The 20,528-nt window shown below is 41.1% G+C and overlaps 1 long non-coding RNA gene across 1 annotated transcript in view; it reads right to left on the bottom strand.

Moving 5' to 3' along the window:
- Window positions 1-20,528, bottom strand: part of LOC105464179 (uncharacterized) — a 66,723-nt gene that overhangs the window by 25,312 nt on the left and 20,883 nt on the right. Inside the window, exon 7 of the long non-coding RNA XR_011607290.1 lies at window positions 8,652-8,767. This is a non-coding gene — a long non-coding RNA (uncharacterized lncRNA). The remainder of the gene's footprint in view (window positions 1-8,651; window positions 8,768-20,528) is intronic.

Here is a 20,528-nt window from a genome sequence, read left to right as displayed (position 1 = left end):
TAGTCTCTCTTGGTCTAATAATTCCATCCTCTGTCTTTTCTACCTGCTTTCAAAGCTCTCCAAAAATATTCTCACCCTGGCCAGATGCAGTGGCTCATGACTGCGATCCCAGGACTTTGGGAGGCAAAGGCAGGAGGATAGCTTGAGTCCAGGAGTTCGAGACCAGCCTGGGCAATATGGCAGAACCCCATCTCTACAAAGATAAAAATATTAGCTGAGTGTGGTGGTGCGCACCTGTAGTCCCAGCTATTTGGGAGGCTGAGGTGGGAAGATCGTTTGAGCCCAGGAGGTCCAGCCTGCAGTGAGCTGTAGTTGTACCACTGCTCTCCAGCCTGGGTGGCAAAGTGAGACCTTGTCTCAAAAAACAATAACAACAACAACAACAACTATCTTCACCCACCACATCCAGCACCCAACTAGGTTTGAATGCTCCTTAAATCTCTATGACTAATCTAATGCTGCTTCTCTACCTGTCATTCTCTGCTTATACTTCAAGGGTGAAATAATGAAGCTTCTTTCTGACTCAACCCATTTCTCTATCAAACTTCGTATCTCCCTCTTCTCAATGTCTGCTAATGTGTCCAGCAGTATAACAGTCATTTCACATATGCGATGTTATTTCTCCGGTACAACAACTCTGTGGTGGTTTTTTAACAGAGCAAACAGTATATGAAATGTTAAGGGTCTTACCCAAGTTCTTACTGACAGCAATTGGCAAATTTAGAAATGGAACCAATGACGATACGATTCTGAATTCAAGTCTTTGCATTACAGTGTTCTGGTACTTTTAAAAAGTCTCCAAAGAAAATTATTTTATTCTTCCTTTATATTATAATACTAAGTGTTCCCTTTCTAGTACAGTTACTGTAAACTCCTGAGACCTGAGACATTGCTATATTCATTTCTATCCCCCACAGGGCTTTACATAGCCCTGGGCATATAGCGAATGCTTAATATTTGTTCAATTGAAATTATCTAAAGCACGTTCCAACTTCTAGTTCCTAAAAAGCCTGAGGTTTTACAGACAGGAGGTTAATGACCCTTGTTTTGTTTCTGTTTGGATGAGAAAAAGTTACCACGCCGTTGAGCTGGTGCAGGCTGTGCCGGAGGGCGGGGCCGACCTTCGTTCAGTGCTGAACTCCAGTGCTGCTCCACTTCTTACGACAGCTGTTGGCATCTTCTTGCAGCTACTGTTGACAGTTATCATAAATAATCTGAGTCTTCACCTAGTTCAGTGTCTAATTCAAATCTTGCTAATGCCAACAAATAAATGACCTGTGCAGGAATCAGGCATAACCCTGCAGCTGGTATGCCTAGATCTGGTTGGCTTTGCTCTGACCATTTGCTTTGTTGCTGAGAACAATTTGGGAGTGTTACGGACAGTAGGCAAGGCGTGAATGATCAGCTGCACCAAAGACAGTGAAGTTCAAAGCCCAAACACAGATAACATTTCTTCAGATGTTCCATCATTTCAAGATAAGCTGGAACCGGAGAATTTTGAAATATGATGTCAGGGACAAGCAAAAGGAAGGTGGACTATGTGTACGGAGACTCAAAACTTGCATTCTAATGTAAAATTATTTAACTAGTTAGTTAACTCAAGGCTAAGCAATTCTGGGCAGGGGCTTTCTCCTGTTTCCCTAAATGTCAAGGAGGAAAAAACATAATTGAATCTGTTGCTCTGTTTCTGCAAGTGTCGAAATGAAAGATTAAATCTCCTGTTTCTAGGCTCCCTCTAACTCTTACAGTTTGTAACTCCCATCTCTGGCCAGATCATATCAAATGTTTCTAAATAATGAGGTAGACAACGTGACCAAGGAGCAAAGCCCCTTTGAAGGTTTCCTACACCCATTTATTCCCTGTTCAATGTTATGTTCAAACAAGACTTAGCTGTGTAACATAAAATGCTTCCATTTCTGCCCCTAAAGTTGGGCAATTGGAATTAAGAGTCTTCTTTATGATACTGAGTGCATATAATATATTGAACAGAGCTGACTTTTGTTTGCTTAACAAAAATAGTCATGTGTTTTCTCTCCCCCATAACAGTTACAAAAGTTCATCATGATCAATGATAATGCTAGCGATGTCTAAAATTTATTGAGTGCTTACTACGCGCTGGTGACTGCTAAGAAGCTAAGGGACTGCGTGAAGAGTTTACATATTCTGGGGATGAACGGCTGAGAAGCATCTCCGCAGTGTCAGTGTGGCCTCTTCCAGGAAGGCGTAGGTCCTTTCCATCACAGAGGAGGAGGTATTCTCTTATTGCTTTCCCCAAGACAGAGATTAAGGTGTTGGTTACATCCACTCGTAGCCTCCCCAGAGAGGAATCCCCTCAGATTCTGCCTAAGCAAAATCTGCTATAGGAACACTATCAGACCTCAAACAAAGAGACATATATTCAATAAGTGAACTCTCAGAATCCATAAACTAGACAAACTCCAAGCACAGAGACATGTTACAAGAAGGTGATGCAGTGAACGTTAGGATTTTTTGAGCAAGGACAATGGATTACATATTAAGTTTTCTATTCCTCAAAGAAGAAATTCAGTACTGGTGCTAGGTACATTTTATGCCCACCTGGAGATTTTTTTCCTAAGGATCCCAAAAATATATTCTAGAATCTTATTAGTAAAAGAAACTACAATAAATATATACATATGAGGTTGTATTAATTAAACATTTATTCTGTTGAGTGCATTTACAGAAAGATAATTAGCAGCTGTACTCCTGAAAAACCGGAGGATAAGCATAAGTGGTCGCCATGTCATCCTTTTCCTTTTTTTTTTTTTTTGTTTGTTTGTTTGTTTGTTTGAGATGGAGTCTCACTCTTGTTGCCCAGGCTGGAGTGCAATGGCATGATCTCAGCTCACTGCAACCTCTGCCTCCCAGGTTCAAGCAATTCTCCTGCTTCAGCCTCCCAAGTAGCTGGGATCACAGGCATGCACCACCTTGCCTGGCTAATTTTGTATTTTTAGTAGAGACGGGGTTTCTCCATGTTGGTCAGGCTGGTCTTGAACTCCCAGCCTCAGGTTATCCACCCGCCTCAGCCTCCCAGAGTGCTCAGATTACAAGTGTGAGCCACCGCGCCCAGCACATGTCGTCCTTTTCTACAAGTACTTGGAAAATGACCTTCCACCCAAACAGGGGATTTAAGACTGGCCATTTCCTTCCAGCCTGAGTAAGAATCCAGTGCTTATAGCTGGATTACAATTACAGTGAATATTATCTACCGTTTATCTCTAAGGAGGAAAAACATGAAATGGTTCTCAAACAGCGCATTTTTGCATTTTGAAATTTTCGTGCTGCAATTCCTTGGCTCGAAATATTTTAGCTGAGAAGAATATTTTCTCTGGTGTGGAAGCATCACCTATTGAACAATGTCAGAAGGAGAAAACACTGGCTTTGTTGGAACTGGTTGTTCTACAGTGGCAGGCGTCAGGTTCAATTAATAGAGACCCAGCTTGAGAGCACATGCCCAATCTATATCATCATAACCTACCTGAAGCCTAAAGAAAACAGTGTCTAACCATTCCTAGAGGAGAAGGCTCTCCTTAGCTGACTTACCCTACAAGATCCTGCACCATATTAAGTGGAGCTTATTAAGTACACAGCAAATACCCCATCTGCAAGCCATCTGCTTTTCAAGTCCAAATGAACTCTTCGTAAGAAAACGGTGCCAAGTAGCTTTCTAATTTTCACTTCTAGGTTTCCCCAGAGCTATCCAATAGTAGGACTTTTCCTCCACCTGCTGACTCTTGTATCTAAATTGTTTTTAGAGATTTCTTACAAGGATTTTAAAATATGCTTTTTAGTTTTTACATCGGAAACATTCCAGAAGTTTCCCACCTCCTCCTTCCATCTCCTTCATAGGCATTAGGTTTTAAACGGATTAAATGTGGAGGTTTGATTTAATCAGATTGTTTCCTCTTGATATTTGGGAAAAAACCAAGCAGTTTCAATGGCAAATCAATGCATTACCACCTTAGAGCCACTTACAAAATCAAAACATATTTGTGCATCTGAATTCTTCACTGGCAGAGAACAGCTTGTACCCTCTCTATTGATTACATCCCTGTTACTATTGATTAAAACAAAAAACCACAGAGTATCACAACTTTCAGAAGGTTAGGGAGAATGGTATGGTTGAGTCAGCATTCCAAATCAGATCAAACAAAGTATCCAACCTACTGAGGAGATGCAGAATTTGGATTAGTCGCTGATGTCAAATTCAGTTTAGAGACCATTTTTTCAGAGTTCTCTATGAATCAAACTTAATAGCAAATAGAAAGACAAATTCACCCACAATATGGTTCTGGAGGACAACGAACCCAGCAGCGATGGGGCTCGCTGGCTGCAGTTTAATGCTGTTAGCTGCTTCATAGTCAAATTGAATACTAGTGGGACAAACTGCTGACACACAACATATGCCCTAGAAGCTGACTGCTGGAATGAAAAGAACTCTAGCTAGACCACTAGGAAAATCAGGAAACAAGTGACAGCTCAGGCTGAAACAAAGTTTCATGTGGCCAGACCACCTGTGGGACAAACTGATGTATTTATTATTGTCCAGAGAATCGCTGGATTTTACATCTGCCAAGAACTTCAGCAATCATGACCTACTTCTCAGCATTTTTTACTGTTTTCTTTCCCTACATTTATCCATTAAAATATGTCTTCTGCTAGTTTCTCTCCTGGGTTCTTAATTCACCAAGCACTCTTCCTCGGTAACGTTATCACTTTTATATGGATGACTCTCAAATGTTTATGTCCAGCCCTGACCTTTCTCCTGAGCTGCAATCCCAAACATTTAACAGCCTGCTCGATATCTCCCTATTGATGCCTCAGTAGCACATTTAATTCAATGGGGTGAATGAAAAGCAGCTCACTCTCTTCCCCAGTAAGCCCTTGCTTTGCCTTCTCATTACATGAGTAACAGCCCCGTGCTGCAGCCTCCTGGCACAACCATCAGAGTGTCCAGCCATCCGTCTCTCTTGCTCATGCCGCCTCTGCAATACTGCCCCAAGGTCCCCTCCTGGCCACGTCCTCACAATGCCCCTATGGAGGCCTCAGACCCTCACCTGGGTCACTGCAACAGTCACGCTCTGACACCTTCTACTACCCAGCCCTCTGCACCCTCTGGACAGAGTTATTTTTCTAGAACACAGCTCAGTTCTGATTGTGTTACTTCTCTGGCTGCAAAACTCAACGTTTCCTCCTTGCTTTGTAGATTCAAATCCAGATTTCTCGAAATGACAGTTACTGGTGCCCATCACCTGACCTCAGTCTCCTTTCTTGCCTTATATCCCGCTCCATCCCTGATATCCCCAGTTTCTCTCCTCCCCTTGGGCCTCACACAGGGCTCCTTAGAGAGGCCAAAATACAGGAATCTGGACCAACAATGCACAGGAAAGGCAAGACAAATCCATTCCAAATATACAAATAAATTTTCCATCATTAACACAAAAATAATTGAAAAAAATTAAAATTTAACCAAGATTATATCTTCATTTATCAAATTGGCAAAAATCCAAAAATGTGGTAACATGCTCTGTTAGTGAAGCTGCAAGGAAAGAGGTATCCTCAAGCACCGCTGGGGGCAGCATACGTTGGTAAATTTTTCAAAGGTGATTTTGACACATCTGTCAACATTTTAAGTGCACTTGCCCATGGTGATTGCTTGAGAAGAATGGCCACAATACTTCAGCCGTCCCTGCCCCCATCCCTCTGTGAGGTGCATTAGTTCATTTTCTCACTGCTATAAAGAACTACCCCAGACTGGGTAATTTATAAAGAAAAGAGTCTTAATTGACTCACAGTTCCACATGGCTGGAGAGGCCTCAGGAAAGTCACAGTCATGGTGAAAGGTGAAGGGGAAGCAAGGCATGTCTTACATGGTGGCAGGCAAGAGAGACAGGAGAGAGACAGGAGAGAGACAGGAGAGAGACAGCGAGCGGGGAACTGCCACACACTTTTAAACCATGAGATCTCATGAAAACTGACTATCACTATCATGGGAGGGGGATGTCCCATATGATCCAATTAGCCCCCACCAGGTCCTTTCTTCAACACATGGGGATTACAATTCAACATGAGATTTGGGTGGGGACACAGAGCCAAACCATATCATAATGAAAGTGTCATTCATCTGGGGTAATACCTGAGGTTCAATGCCTCATGCCAAGGAAATCAAGGATGTGGACACACAAGGAGTGAGGTTGAGTGAAGGTTTAATAGGTGAAAGAAAGAGAAAAGTTCTCTCTCCTATAGAGAGAGAGGGGCTCCAGTGGGTCTTCCGGTCCATGGTGAAGTGCAGGGGTTTTTATAGATGAGCTTGAGGAGGCAGTGTCTGATTTACATAGGACACAAGAGATTAGTTGGGCCAGGTGTGTCATTTGCATAGCATGTAAGGAAGCTCGCCACCCCACCCTAATCTTTTATCATGGAGATGGGTTCTGTACCTGGCCCCACCATGTTTCCCACTCCTTCACTGTACACATGGTGACAAAGAAAAGGGAAGATGGAGCCTCCATGTTGAACATACCTGGCTTCCAGGTAACCCGTGGCACAGCTGTCAGCATTCACGTGTGCAAGCTTCCAGCTTGCTTATCTATGTTTGCAACCCAATTTTTCAGGCTGCTCTTTGTTAGAAAAGAAATGATTTGGGGGCTGCCTTTTGTTAAAAGGGAAATTCTGCCAAGGACTCTCTTACCCTCACTATCTGCCTAAAGAATTTCTTTTTAGCTCCTGTATCAATAAGCAGACACTGCATGAATATAATGTGAGTCATGTCATCTGACTGCCTTTAAGATGGAATCTATTTCCCCTCCTCTTGAATTTGGGCTGGTCTTGTGACTATCTCTGGCCAATGGAAGGCAGTGGTGTGCCAGTTTTGAGGCTGGATCTCAAGATGTCTTGGGTGCTTCTGCTCTCTCTGGACCCTGCCTTCCCTGTATGAACAAACCCAAACTAGCCTGCTAGAGGATGATCAGTACATAGTCTAGTTACCTCTGTCTTTCCACCAATAGAAACCCAACCATCCAACCACCAAACGTATGGGAGAGACCATCCTAGACTTGCCAACCCCAAGTCAATTTTTCAGTTGCCTGTAGGGACTGACCAAGCCCAGCCAATCTCAACGAAGCTTTGCCCATATCTGCAGAACCACCCAGCTGACCTGTAGATTTATTAATAATAAATTCTAAGTGCTTATTGTTTTAGGTCATCAAGTTATGAGGTGGCTGGTTATGCATAAATAGCAAACTGATATACCCACTGAGGGACAAATTCTGCTTCTAGAAATTTATTGTACAGAAATACTTGCACAACTACAAAATTACCATAGCTAAGGTTATTCACTGAAGCTTGTTTGTAACTTCAAAACAAAAGTAGTTTGGAAGCATCAGTAGAGAATTGTTGATTAAATTATGGTATTCCCATACAATGGACTGCAATAAAACTGTGGAATCAGTTTCCACAAGGAAGGCTCTGCGTGCACTCACATAGAATATCTGCCAAGATATACTAGCATTTGCAAGCTAGTTTACACAGCAATGTTTATGACAAGCTACCACTTGTGTGAAAAATAATAAAGCAATAAGTATGTGTTTCATTGTATATACAAATAAATTATTTGAAAAGATACCCAAGAAACATGAAATTTTTAGTTGCCTCTTGGAAAACAAATGGAGTGACTAGGAACAAGAGTTATAAAGATAATTTTTACTATTTTTTTCTGTCTTTTGAACATTGACCCAGGTTAACATATTACCTGTTTAAAAAATAATTATTCTAAGTAGCCCAAAAGACTTTGTACTTGGCTATATCTGGTCACTTACCAACATAGTTATCTCTGCCTGGATAGGACTTACAGTTTTGTTAAGAGATTGTTTAATTAATAATAAAAAAAATGTGGCCTGTGCTAAAACCACAGAAATTAGCAGGAACTTTTAACATCCTCTGGTGCCACACTTGTCTCAACGCACATCCAAGTTATCTGGTCACAGGGCCTCTGCTGGGCCCTCTACTGTAAGAGGGAGCTCTTTATAGCACCCAGGTAAAAGAACTGAAAGAAAAATGCATGTTTCTAAAAAACAAGTAATTTTATTAAAGTTATTTCCTTATAGAAAGAGCATTGCGGACGAAAACATTGTCACTGCACTACTTTTTAATTGTGAAGAAATCACCAATGATCAGAGATGAGTTAAATAAATATTGTTACATCTGAAGAATGAAATAGTGTGTAATTTTTAACACCATGGAAAACTGTATACCATTATATAAAATACAAAATATAAAGGTACAAACTTTCTATCCAGTAAGCTATCAACTACATGAGAAGAAAAAAATCCTTGAAGAAACAAAAAGACCTGAAAAGAAATATAGCAATATAGTGACAGTAATTGTTCATATTTGTTTCTCTTCCTACTTCGTATTAGTTCCTAAATTTTCTGTAACATTTACACAGTATTTTTAAATTAATATATAGTAAAAATGATAAACAATAGAGTAAGTTTGCCAACAATCTATTATGTCTGATTACAAGATATAAAGAAGTAAATAAGAAATAACATTAATTGTAATAATCAAGATACGCTAAAAGCTTTAACAGACAAGCCCAACATCTAAAAGAGATTTTTTTCTTGCCCACTTACGATTCAACACAGGTAGGGAGGAGGTTCTCTGATCCATGCAGTGACTGAGGAACCAGGCTCCTTCAGCTCCCAGCTCTACCTTACTCAAGGTCCTGAGAGTACTCTTCATCCACCTCCTAGAAGAGGAAACAGCAGGAGGAGCACATTTGGAAGTGTGTTATGGCCCAGGCCTGGATGCGGCCTGAACCTCCCGGGCCACACTCCATGGCTACAGTTCAGCATGTGGCCCCATCTAACTGCAAGGGACACTGACCAAGTCCTGTAGCTGTGTGCCTAGAGAAAGAAACAGCAGCCGTGGCAGACTTTGAGCCAGTTTCTGACATAATCATTGAAAGTTTCATAGAAAAAGAGAACTTTGAGCCATTTCTTAAAAGTTGGGAATGATATAAATTGGGGAAAAAAATAGGAAAGAAGATTGGCTGGATAGCTTGGCATGACAAGGGCAGAGAAAGATAATTAGGTAAATCACTTTCAAGAGAACAAAGAAAAGAAAAAAGAGCTATTAGAAGACCAACCTTAATATTTTGTACTTTTCATCAAAGTTAGAAAAACGTGCTTTAGCATCTAGCAGGGCTGAGTTCCACTTTTAACTCTACCTCTCATCTCTGCATGGTCTTGGATGAATTATGCGTCAAAACCTAGAATTCTTGAGTGTAAAATGAAGGTAATAATGCCCAGCTTAAATATTATGGTATAATGTTAATAAAATACATAGGATTAATTCAACAAATGAGAGACCTTGCCATTAGATATTTTCATAGTGCAGAGTCAATTCTGATTCACATTTTTTTCTAAAATATAGGACATTTTAAGTATCTTAAATCTATTCCTCATTCATCATTCTCTACTTTAAACAATAAACAAACCGGGACAAAAAAATAATTATTTTTCTACTTCAGTAAACAAAAAGGTGAATTATTGAGCACATAAAATGAACATATTTGACTTATTAAAGAATGGCTGAATCAGATAATAATTATGAATGTATTTATTCTACTTACATTACATGGTTTCATGCAATTGAATGACCACTTCTTTAATTAAGGGATTTCAGGATTTCTTAGTTTTGATCATTTATTAGCACAACATAAGACTAACGGGATAACAAAAGAAATTCTCACCGGTTCTTAAGAGCTTTCACAATGTCAAACAACACAGGAAACATCAGAAAAAAAAAAGAGGAAAATCATTCTAAAATATTTTCTTACTATAACTTTTGCCATTTAAACTAACATCATCAGTTTTATTTCATGACTTCTTGTCATCAAATGTTCTTTACTTTCTCTGATGCTTCATTTTGACCATTCTCAGAGACTTTGGGAATCAAAACTTTCTGGGTCCCAGTCAGATGGTGATAAATGCTTCTTCCCTTTCCCTGACTGATGCCTTCTTCTAGGGGCTGTATTAGTCCGTTTTGATGCTGCTGATAAAGACATACCCCAGACTGTGTAATTTATAAAGAGAAAGAGGTTTAATGGATTCAGTTTCCAAGTAGCTGGAGAGGCCGTATCATGCTGGCAGAAAGTAAAGGTCCATCTTACTTGGTGGCAGTTAAGAGAGAACTTGTGCAGAGGAACTCCGCTTTATAAAACCATCAGATCTCATGAGACTTACTATCACAAGAACAGCAGGGGGAAGACCTGCCCCCATGATTCAGTTACCTCCCACCTGGCCCCTCCCACCACACCTGGGAATCGTGGGAGCTACAGTTCAAGATGAGATTTGGGTGGGGATAGCCAAACCATATCAGGGACTTCACCACCTGCTCCATGCCTAGTGCTGTGGTGGACCCTGGGGAGCAAAGATGAAAACTCCGATTCTCTGCCTGAGTGATCACACCCAGAGAAGGGAACTCAGGCAGCTATAAATCAGTGTGGGTGGTACCTTGTATGCAGTCAAGGATCTGACTCAACCTCAGGGAATTAGGGAACTTTCTCTTTGATTTCTTGTAAGTACAGTATTTATGCCTTGCTGTTTATGCAACAGTAACAACAACCTGAAACTGGGTAATTTGTTTATTTTTGAGATGGAGTCTCACTCTGTCGCCAGGCTGGAGTGCAATGGCACAATCTCGGCTCACTGCAAGCTCTGCCTCCCGGGTTCAAGCAATTCTCCTGCCTCAACCTCCCGAGTAGCTGGGACTACAGGTGTGCACCACCACGCCCGGCTAAGTTTTGTATTTTTAGTAGAGACGGGGTTTCACCACGTTGGCCACGATAGTTTCCATCTCTTGACCTCGTGATCCGCCCACCTTGGCCTCCCAAAGTGCTGGGATTACAGGTGTGAGCCACCACACCCAGCTGAAACTGGGTAATTTGTAAAGAACAGAAACACATCTCTCACAGTTCTGGAAGCTAAGAGTCCAAGAGCAAGGCCTTGGTAGGTATAGTGTCTGGTGAGGGCCCATCTCTCCCTGCAAGATGCTGTCTTGTTGCTGTGTCCTCCAGAGGGAAGGGATGCTACCTCCTTACCTGGAGGAAGGGGCTGCAGGGGAAAAGGCCCAACGCCATGTGAGCCTCTTTTATCAGAACCTTAATTCCATTCGGGAAGGAGAGGCCCTCATGAACTCGTCGTCTTTTAAAGGCCCCACCTCTTAATACTATTGCATTGGCCATTATGTCTCAACACGCAAATTTTGGAGGGGACACATTCAAATCATAGCAATTTATAAACATAAACTACCCTCTTGTTTATGCCATCAAAGAGAGAGGAACCTAAAATAAGGGAAAACACAAGCAAAGGAGAACTGCTCTGTGCATTGCCTTGTTTGAGAGCTCCGTTCGCTGGAAAGGCCCTTGGAACTGACAGTGTTAGTAGCCCGAAGAGGCTACTTGAAGGGCCTGGAAAGGGTTCCAGCCCCCAGGGTATAAGTTAATATACAGCCACATTGCTCTCTAGGTACACGAAAACAATCGTGGTATCCAAGTTGCACAGAAAAACAATCCTTCCCTTACAGAATTCTGTTGAGTGCATGCCTCCTAAGGATGGAAGCTTTCCCGCTATGACAGCCATGCAAGGCACGGCCCCAGCAGCCATGCACAAGCTTGCCTATGGGAAAATCAAATGAAATGGAACCCGTGGCTGAGGCTTTCTTGGAAACAAAATGAGTGCCTGGGAACAAGAAGCTTTAGATATACAGTGATCTTTTTTTTTTTTTTTTTAATGTTTCACATTGTGATGTTCAAACTTTTGCACCTGTGGTGATGTGAAAAACCATGTTAAGCCTTCACTACATGCCAAGACTTGAACATTGATTTTTAAGACTGAGCAAGTGAAATCTGGTTCTTAAATGTCTCAATTCTATTTCCACAGCTAGCAACACCCAGAAAACAGGAGGCCCTTTTGCAAATAACTCAGAAAGGTGTTTGAAACTGAGGTGATAGAGACCAGCAGGAAGAAAAGGGAAAGAGAGTTTACCTGGAAGGAAAGACTTAAAGAAGATGTGGAAATTATACCCTGAGATAAGGGCAAAACAAGGTAAATAAGGGTAAACAAGGAATCCCATTCAGGTGCTGAAATCACCGCAGACATTTACTGGGCTCTGACTGTGCCAGGCATTGTTCTAGCCAGGTTATATGTATTCATTCCATTTAGTCTCACCTGGCTAATGAAATGGATACTATTGACCAGGCACAGTGGCTCATGCATCTAATCTGAACACTTTGGGAGGCAGAGGCGGGTGGACTACCTGAGGTCAGGAGTTCGAGATCACCCTGACCAACATGGTAAAACCCTACTAAAAATACAAAAATTAGCCAGGCATGGTGGCAGGCACCTGTAATCCCAGCTACTCAGGAGGCTAAAGCAGGAGAATCGCTTGAACCCGGGAGGTGGAGGTTGCACTGAGCTGAGATTGCGCCACTGCACTCCAGCTTGGGAGACAGAATGAGACCCTGAAAAAAAAAAAAGAAAGAAAGAAAGAAAAGAAAATGAGAGTCTAGGTAGGGGTGACTGATACCTGTCATTCCAGCACTTTGGACAGCCAAGTCAGGTGAATTGCTTGAGCCCAGGAGTTCGAGACCAGCCTGGGCAACATAGTGAAACCTTGTCTCTACAAAAAGTTAAAAAATTAACTGGGTGTGGTGGCATGTGCCTGTAGTCCCAGCTACCTGGGAGACTTGAGGTGGGAGGATCGCTTGAGCCCAGGAGGTTGAGGCTGGAGTCAACCATGATTGTCCAGCCTGGGCGATAGAGTGAGACCCTGTGAAAGAGAGAGAGAGAAAGAAAGAGAGAAAGAGAGAGAGAAAAAGAGAGAGAGAAAGAGAGAGAGAGAGAAGGAGAGAGAGAGAGAAAAAGAGAGGAAGGAAGGAAGGAAGGAAGGAAGGAAGGAAGGAAGGAAGGAAGGAAGGAAGGAAGGAAGGAAGGAAGGAAGGGAGGGAGGGAGGGAGGGAGGGAGGGAGGGAGGGAGGGAGGGAGGGAGGAAGGAAAGGGAGGGAGGGAGTGAGACTGTTATTACCTCCTTCGGGGATCCAAAGCAGGGAGTGGGGTCTCCAGTGGTCAGTGACTCACACAGCTTTGCAGCCAGTAGGAGGTATAAGAACTGAAGGCAAGGTAACTGGTCTCTAGAGTCTGCATTTATAGCCTTTATACTCCAAAGAAGAGCAAGACACACACAATGTATTAGGTAATACCTGTAGCCACATGTAATTTGGTTTATTCAGAATTGACTGAGAAAAGGTATAAATCCTAGTGAGATTTTAACTATGACCTCAAGTCATATGTAAAACACACAAATGAGATACATAGAGGTCCTGTTTTGCACTTGGTCTAATCAACTTTATGTATCTGTTTGGACTGACAGCTCCTATATCTCTAACTCAATAATAATTGCAAATATTCTCTAGGAGTTTGCATACTATTTACTAAGCTCTCCTCTCAGCACGGTGCATACATTCACCTATGGCATCCTCAGAACACCCTTAGGAGGGCGTGGATTGGTTAAAATTATGCTGTAGGGAAGCCAAGGAGGGTGGATCATGTGAGGTCAGGATTTCATGACCAGCCTGACCAACATGGTGAAACCCCATCTCTACTAAAAATACAAAAATTATCCAGGCAAGGTGGCAGGCACCTGTAATCCCAGCTACTCAGGAAGCTGAGGCAGAAGAATCACTTGCACTGGGGAGATGGAGGTTTCAGTGAGCCTAGATCACGCCATTGCACTCCAGCTTGGGCAACAGAGCAAGACTCCATCTCAAAAATAAATAAATAAATAAATAAATAATGCCGTAACAAGCAAACCTCAAAAGACATGATGGCCCAAGCACAACAGAAGTTCATTTCTTGCTCACATATAACTTTTTTTTTTTTTTTTTTTTTTTTTTTTGAGATGAAGTCTTGCTCTGTCACCCAGTCTGGAGTGCAATGGCACGATCTCTGCTCACTGCAACCTCTGCCTCCCCAGTTCAAGTGATTCTCCTGCCTCAGCCTCCAGAGTAGCTGGGACTACAGGTGCGCGCCACCACACCCAGCTAATTTTTGTATTTTTAGTAGAGATGGAGTTTTACCATGTTGGTCAGGCTGGTCCCAAACTCCTGACCTCAGGCAATTGCTTCAGCCTCCCAAAGTGCTGAGATTACAGGTGTTAGCCACTGCACCCAGACTCGCTCACATACAACTTTCATCAGTGTTCCTATTGGAAGGTGACTCTCATTTATTGATTGATTGAACTATTTATTTATTGGCTGTTACTCAAGAACTTGGCCATACCTACCTAAAGGCAAAGTAAAATGTGGTCTAGCAGTATGCCTAGGAAAAAGGGTGATTGTTTGGGAACAGCACTCCAGTCTTTGCCACGGCTAAGTATATTAATATCCCCATTTTATAGATTAGTAAATTTTGGCACAGCAGAATAAATAACTTACCCAAGTCATACAGTTGTTAAGTGTCAGAGCCTGGATTCAAACCCAGGCAGTCTGGTTCAAGAGTCCTGCTCTTAACAGAGATGATTGATTTTTTCTCCTTAAAGATGTGATGAATTGAATGAAGCACCTGTGGGTACTTCATGTTCCATTTCTCAACAGGACAGGTAGAGAATTAGCACATTTCCTTCTTTTGAAGCCTTATCCCTCCTTCCTTTCTTTCTTCCATCCCCTCATTGCCATTTAACTTATGGTTTAGTGGATTCTTGTGCAAGATTTCTCTATCAAGAGCTCCTACCAATACTAAGAAAGTTTTTGGTATTGAGTTCCAAATTTCAAAACTCTTATCACAGACTTGAATAGAAGCAGCAGTTCCTATGATACTGTGGTACTTGAATGACAGCAAGTCCTCCAGCCCAGTAAACTCCTACACTGAAATAAAATGGATGAGTGACAGTCCCCTTTTTTTTTTTAAATACTGGAACTTGAAAGTATAAAGGATATTTTATCAATTATAAGACTTTTTTCTATGAAAAAAATACTTTTAGATTCTGTAAGATTTTTTCCCTAAATGCTTTAGTCTCATTTCTGTTACATCTCTTTGCCTTTATTTCTAAGGCCTGGATCCACATTGAGCTAATATTTGAAAATAAGAAGTCTCATAAAGGAACTATATTGTACTTATGAAAAAGCTGCTTGTTTTCAGTGCTGTGCTCATAATAACTCTTGCGTCTCAGTAAGCCCTGTCCTTCAGGGCTCATTCATCTCTACCTTTCCACACCCCACTCAGTTTAAATCATCGTTTGAACTCTCCTTCCCCGCAGAGCCTGCCAGCGGGCGGGACATGGAATGGGCCCATGACTCTAGCCCTCCCCCCAAGCAGAGTTTTGGGTTCTCAGAGTCTTCCCAGTTCTTAGAGACAAATCTCCCCGAACACTGTTGTTCTGTCTGACTACAAATGTCCCTGCTACAATCTCTGTTTCTACCTTTTGAGCTGACCCCCAGTCCTGACTTGGTCACATTATACTGCACCTGCTGTCCTCCCATCCCACCCTCCTGCTTTGGAGGAAAGTTAAGTAGCTCTACAGCCAGATCATTTTTTTTTCTTGCATAAATATAGCCAGTCCTTTTTTCTCCCAACTAGCCACTGGTGATGAGTTCCCATTGTGCCTCCGAGCGTAAAGCATTACTATTGAGACCCTGGATAGCACTGAGGAAATACTAACCACGTTCCGATACCTAGGTTAGTCACACTTAGATTATATTTACCAAACAGCTTCTTTTTTCCCTGGGCACACAGTTGAACAACATTTTCAAACCTCCCTTTTAGTTAGGTGTTGCCATGTGCTTGAGCAATAGCCAAAGAAAAATGAATAAAAAGATGTGTACCACTTCCTCAATCCTCACCCTAATTCCTTTTCCACATAATGCAGACAAGCACAGTGACTTGGAAGCCACATTTTTGAAGATGGCAGGATCACAAGACAGAAGGAGTCTGGGTCCCTGAGACACTGTTTGGAGGAGAGCCACCTTCCCATTGGAACACCGGATAAAAGTTGTATGTGAACAAGAAATGAACTTCTGTTGTGCTTGAGTCATGATACCTTTTGGGGTTTGTTGTTGTTGTTGTTACAGCATTATTTTAACAAATCTACAATCTCCTAGGGCTATTCTGAGGATGAAATGAGTGAATGTATGTATCCTGCTTAGAGGGGAGCTTAGTAAATAGTATGCAAACTCCCAGGAAATGTTTGCTATTATTATTACCAACAGTTAAAGAGACGTGAAGGTTCTCAGTCTAAGCAGATAAATATAGTTGATTAGGCAAGTGTTAAATATGACCTCATTGTATCTCATTTGTATGTTTTTTTAAGATAACCAAGTTTCCCACTAAGAAAGCCACAGATGAAGGGCATCAAGTATCATTCATTTAACAATCAGCCAAATTGAACTGAGCACAAACTGTACACCAAACCTTAGGGTTCATCCATAAAACAGCTTTGCTACTTGAAGTGTGGTTCTCAGACAAGCAGCATCAGCATCACCTGGAAGCTTGTTAAAAACTGCAGACTCTCAGACCCCCTCCCAGACCCACTGAATCAGAAGACGCATTTTGACAAGTTCCCTAGGTAGCTCATATGCACACTGAAGCTTCAGACGCGTTCTAAAAACAGATACTGTCCCTGACATCAGGGCACTGTCCATCCGTGAAAAGGAAGAGGAGAAAGTAATTAACCCTGGCAGGGAAAATCAGGAAAGACTTTACAGCTGAAATGTTTTTGCTTTTTAATTTGGATCTTGAAGGATAAATCGAAGTGTACCAGATGGAAAAATAAATGCAGGCCACTTTGATAAAGAAGCTAGAGTGTAAAATGACAGAGCCATGAAGGACTGTGATCTTTTTCTGTGGGGTTGCAAAGACAGTCTGTGGGCTGACTGTGAGGACAGAACCAGAAAACATCTTCAAATTTAAGTATACAAGGAGCTTGGACCCAGACCCCAAAATCAGAGCACTTTGCAACCTGCTCTCCTGCACGCCAGACCCTAAGCTTGGAACAGGAGCCTTTTCCTGCTCATAAAATTGAACAGGCGGCCTCCAGCTATAGGTGTCACCATTTTCATGGGGCTTATTGTAAATACCTCTGACAATATCCAGCCCTAAGCCCTGTATCAAGAGCCTCTGAGTCCCCTGGAGGAGAAGGAGAGACTGCTCACTTGCCTAATACCCTGGGTTCCCTTAAAATCATGGGAAAGTTCACCTCAGCTGGGGCAGGGGTGGTACAAAGCAGGATGATGCTGAGCTTACCGGGTGAGTAAGGCAGCAACTGTACCTATCTGGGGGGTTAAGAGAGAGCAAATGAAAATGGATCCCTCAAAACATGGCATCATCCGCATAAAGTAAAAGCAGATGGATATATGATGAAGGCTATTATACATGATGAAGGCTATTTTCTTGTTTTCATATCAAAATAATTTAAATTGTATTTTAAATTGTACTCTGCAAATGCTTAAAAATGAAAAAATCTTTGAGGTTGCAGGGCAGCCGCCAGGACGAGGGACTTTCTCACAGGGCACAAGCATTATGTCTGCTCATCTTCCCACTGATCCTACAAAGCATTTGCCGCTGTCAGTCGCATTTTCTAGTGGAAGAAACCAAATTGGAGAATCCAACCGTATTTAAGGGAAACTGGGTTCTAGTCCTGGACCCATCACTTATTACCTGATACCACACTCCCTCTAGAAAACATACCCCTCCCTTTCCTGAGTCTCCCCAGTGGTTAACCCCAAGCACATCAAGTTTACAGTTGATGGCACACACCCTATGGCTTTGCATATTGTATTAAATAAGATTACCCATGCCCTTCAATGTATATCATGGAAGTTGATTCTCCTACCTACTCCAGCCTGGGTAACACCATGCTTTACTATACACTTCCAATACTACCAACTTGCCAACACTATCAAGTGTGCCAAGCCATACAGCATTTCCAGTAAGGCAAAGTGTATGTTTTAACTGGTAAGTTATACCAAGTGTATGGTACACCAGCTATACCATACACTTTGCCTTACTGGAAATGTTGTAATGGCTTGTGGCTAAATTTAGCTGGTTAAATAAATAAGCATGTTATCATGCTGCCACTGAAGGTGACAAACCTTCCCTATCCCCTCCTTGTGTCTGCGTATAGGCTAATCTCCTCATGAAAGAATTTGTGATTTAAAATTTCATTTTGCCTTTGCCTACAATATACTATTTCCACAAGAGCTCTGGGAATACAAAATGGAAAGGCAAGAACCATCTTGATAATTCCCTCTCCAGCCAGCGAAGCCGTCCCTGGGAAGATCGTACCCTCCAGCACTCATCAAACGTAATTACCCTGGCGAGGGAACACGGTTTGGAAAAGTAAGACCATTTCCCATTATTACTTTCTTGTATTAAATAATAAATATTTCACATGATAAAGTTAAAGCAATCAAGATGACAGATGACAAAGGAAAAGGGCAAGAGGACAAAATTACTACTTGCTCTCCAGAGAGTTTTTTTCCAAGCAAAACAAACAATAAAATACTTTCATTATTCTTTTAGCATTTTCTTCTAGCTTTATTTGAGAATTAAATTCTCCCATTGGGTTTAACCTGAGACCTAGTCTAACACTGAATCTTAGATGTTTAACTTCAAACAGACCACCAACTCACGCAGGAAACCCGGGATTTATAAAACAGTGTGTCTAATCCAAAAGTGTTTACAAGCTTTGATGAGCAAGTCCAGATTCAAATTCTTTTTTAACACACTAATTTTCTCTGCCACAGAAGGAATTTATATTGTGGGAGCAGGCGTTCTACATGCAGAAGTTAAAAAGAGAACAATAATACAGTTCCTAGCAGGCAATATCAGGAAAAAAATAATGCTAATACAATGAGAAATGCTGAACTGATTTTTTTAATACGATTTTCTTAACACGTCTAAAATGTTTCAGTGATTATTGCAATGAAGTTGGTGCCAATTCTTCTTTATGTCCAGAAATACAAGATCAATTTGGACCTTAAATTTGCACGAGAACCTTGCTACTAAAGCCTGCTTTCTGAATAGATGAAGGGGCAGGTATCAACAATATATGATTCAAAGCCTAGATTTTGTTTCCCAAAGCAAATCTTAGAACCTGGTTGCCTGAAATCTCACCATGAAAGCACTTTTGATCTGGTACAAAAGTAGCCTAAATATTGCCGAGCTACATGTAGGGAAAGGGATGGAGTTTTATTTTTTGAGCACTTATTTAGTCCCAAGAATTTGTTAGGCAGCTGGGTGCAGTGGTCCATGCCTGTCATCCCAGCACTTTGGCAGGCCAAAGCAGGAGGATCATTTGAGCCCAGGAGTTCAAGATCAGCCTGGGCAATATAGTAAGACCTCGTCTCTACAAAAAACTTTAAAAATTAGCCAGTCATGGTGGCATATACCTGTTGTCCCAGCTACTCAGGAGACTGACAGAGCCAGAGAGACAGAGCCAGACCCTTTCTCAAAAAATATATATATATATGCATATAATATATATATATTAAAAATATATACACGGTACTTAACAAGTTATCTAGTATATATATTTTTAATATATATGTGTACATAATATATATTAAAAATATATAAGGTACTTAACAAGTTACCTAATATATATAATATAATGTGTATAAAATATATATCATATATAATGTATATAAAATATATATTATATATTTTATATATAAGGTAGCTTATTAAGTATATAATATATAAGGTATTTAATTTTATATAACTTAATAAGTTACCTAATATATAATATATTGCATATATTATATATTATATATATTATATTGTATATTTTATATATATTATAAAGTATATTTTATATATATATTTTATGTATATATTTTATATATATTTTATATATTTTTTATTTTGTGTGTGTGTATATATATATATATGGTAACTTACTAAGTACTTTGATCTTCCCAACAGCCCAGTAAGGAATGTTAAATACACCTCACTTCCAAAGGAGAAGCCGGTCTCACAGAAATGTAAAACGCATCATCGTCTGTCCATGCTTACAGAGGGGAAGAGTGAATGTTGGTAACAGTTTGATCATTGCCAGAGTCAATCCCCGTCTTTGCAGTCTACCATGCTATACAACCCAGAAAGAATATGGCATTAGGACTGATTGGCCAAATCCCAGGAGTGATTGGTTTACACTCTTGTCAAGTGGCTGAGAATCCATCATTTCAGCTTGACCCTCTTGGATCAGCCCTAGAACACTGGAAACTAATAGGACCTGGGTTGAAACAGCCCCATTCATCTCTAACAGGCTCATCTAAGTATCAGAGAGACAGCAGCCAGGGCTCTGCTGTTTGTACCCATAGCTTCTCCAATTGTGGTAAAAGTCATTTGTAAAGACCTAGGGCATCCTGAAAAAAAAAAACATGCCCAAAGAAGCAGACAGAAAAGCGAGGAAGGGACTGAATGCTATCATTTGCAATAGCTTCTGGATAG

The sequence above is a fragment of the Macaca nemestrina genome, chromosome 8, assembly GCF_043159975.1.
Source record: "Macaca nemestrina isolate mMacNem1 chromosome 8, mMacNem.hap1, whole genome shotgun sequence".
Classification (NCBI taxonomy): Eukaryota; Metazoa; Chordata; class Mammalia; order Primates; family Cercopithecidae; genus Macaca; species Macaca nemestrina.
Note: the sequence above shows the minus strand (reverse complement) of the source record. Positions and strands in the feature narration are given on the sequence as shown.